Source organism: Hydra vulgaris, chromosome 01 (genome assembly GCF_038396675.1).
Source record: "Hydra vulgaris chromosome 01, alternate assembly HydraT2T_AEP".
Lineage (NCBI taxonomy): Eukaryota > Metazoa > Cnidaria > Hydrozoa > Anthoathecata > Hydridae > Hydra > Hydra vulgaris.
The window spans coordinates 49,535,001-49,537,746 of NC_088920.1; the positions used below are offsets into that span (position 1 = coordinate 49,535,001).

General features: G+C 21.3%; 1 protein-coding gene across 1 annotated transcript in view; it reads right to left on the reverse strand.

Annotated features, from left to right (window-relative positions):
- LOC101241763 (cilia- and flagella-associated protein 44) overlaps positions 1-2,372 on the reverse strand; it is a 101,925-nt gene extending 99,553 nt beyond the window's left edge. The window contains exon 1 of the mRNA XM_065788459.1: positions 2,051-2,372. The gene's annotated coding sequence lies outside the window, so the exon portion shown is untranslated. The remainder of the gene's footprint in view (positions 1-2,050) is intronic.
- Between the last annotated feature and the right edge of the window lie 374 nt (positions 2,373-2,746).

Genomic DNA, 2,746 nt, shown 5'->3' on the forward strand with positions numbered 1-2,746 from the left:
TAGATAGATAGATAGATAGATATAGATATACTCTTGCATGATCGTTTTTAATTTTACCATTGCTAGGTAAGTTTAAGGTTGTTTTTTTAAATTATTTTTAAGACGGGAAAAAAAAATATATATGCATATATATATATATATATATATATATATATATATATATATATATATATATTTATATATATATGTATATATATATATGCATATATATATATATATATATATATATGTATATATATATATATGCATATATATATATATATATATATATAATTAAATTTTAGAAAAAACAATTTCTAAAATTTAATTCTAAAATTTAATTATAAAACGCTCTGTTTTTGAAAAAATATATATTTTCTTAAATATTGAGCACTTTACAACAATCAAGAGTTTAGTATTTTTAATACTAAATCATACAACAGCAATATATATATATATATTTATATATATATATATATATATATATATATATATATATATATATATATATATATATATATATATTTATATATATATATATATATATATATATATATATATATATATATATATATATATATATATATATATATATATATATATATATATATATATATATATATATATATATATATATATATAGATATAGATATACTCTTGCATGATCGTTTTTAATTTTACCATTGCTAGGTTAGTTTAAAGTTGTTTTTTTTTAATTATTTTAAAGACGGGAAAAAAAATTTTATTTTATTTAAAAAGTTTTATTTTATTATTTGATAGACTGCCTGTCTAACCAAACCCTTAGTCGATGTAGCAGCACTCTGTTGCAAGTCAAGCTATAAAATAGTCGATGTAGCAGCACTACCTTGTAGCTGTAGCACTTCCTTGTAGCAGCAGGCTTTAAAATAGTCGATGTAGCAGCACTCCGCACATGTTTTACAGCAAGGCAATAAAAATAAAAACATTTAGAATATTTTTAAAAACATTGTAGTCTTTTAATTTGCGTTTTTGTGATTTTTTTAAAAAACATTAATTCTAATTAGTTTCCTCAATTCTATTTTGTATTAATATATGTTAGTGTGTCTCAAAAAACAACATTTTTGAAAATAATCTGCTCTAGCCCCCTAAATGCGTTCTATCTAATACAAAAACACTATGTTAAAAATTTTTTTGAATAAAAAATAATTTAAAGGGTCCATCAAGACCCTTGGATATTTAATGGGTCCCTAATATTTTCGAAAAAATCAAAAAAAAAATGTTATTTTTGGTTTTATTACATTTAAAAAATTACATTTTTTAACAAAAAATGAATATTATTTTTGAAATTTTTATATAATTTCGCTTCATTTTAGTACCAGGTTGAAATCTTTTTAAAACACTTTTTTGTTTTAAATATTAGAGACCTTTAAAATATTTTATAATCAAAAAAATTTTTAACCTAGTGTTTTTATATTAGATAAAACACATTTAGGGGGTGTGAGCAGGTTATTTTAAAAAATGTTGTTTCTTGGGACACCCTAATATATGTATTAAAAATGCAAGGAAAAAAGTCTTAAAACAAATAATTTAATATTTTATGCATTATCACATTGCAACATTTTTTATTTAAAATTGAACTGCCCATAACTCTATATATTTGTACATATATATATATATATATATATATTTATATATATATATATACATATATATATATATATATATATATATATATATATATATATATATATATATATATATATATATATATATATATATATATATATATATATATATGACATTATACAGAATTTATCAAGTACTTTACACTATTTTTATACAACTTTGATATATATATATAAATTATTAATGTATATATATCTATTAAAATTGTATAAAAATAGTGTAAGATACTTAATAAGTTCTAAATAACATACTTTATATAATAAACTATATATACATATATATACAACATTGTTGTTGTTGCTCTTTTTTGTCAACCTGTATAAAATAACTTATGTGATACATAATTATTTTATGCAGAATTCATTATTCAATATGTCAGAACTCATTATTCTTTATGTCTGCCTACTTTTTTTCTACTATATGTGACTTTATTGTCGCTCTCTATCGATTTAGCCGGCTATATGAGAGTGAACCATCCAGAATGTAGACTGTACATATTTTTTTGTAATTTATAACATCCATATGTAAATCATTTATATAGGAAATATACTGCTTTTTGTTATTGTTGTTGTTGTTGTTGTTTTTTATGGAATAATGAAATCCAAAAGGAATAAATTTCTTGTAGATTTTATTAGCATAAATAAACCCTATATTTAATCAATGGGAGAACTAGTAGAACAGAACAGCCACAACAATAGAGTTGCTAAGCAAATAATGCACTTGGTTACAAAATGTTTTGTCTACAGGCTATTTCGGTACCGGTGATAAGCCGGAAAATCGGTACCGATCATGCCTGGAACAAAACATTTTGTAACCGAATGTATTATTTGTTTAGCAATTCCATTCATTGTTCTTACAAAATTCTAAAAATTCTCCTATTGATATTTTCATTATATTTTGGAAATTTCCATGCGGAAAATTGCGTTGAACTTGCGCAAACAGAGTTAAGTAAGCAAGTTTTAATTATTTGTCATAATAATTAAAACTAGTAGAGTACTTTTTTTGGAAAAAGTTTCCTCTAAAGCGGAAAATAAGATTAATAGAAAAGTGCTTATAGTGCCTATGGTGATATTATTGAAATACTATATGAAAAGCAGGGTGT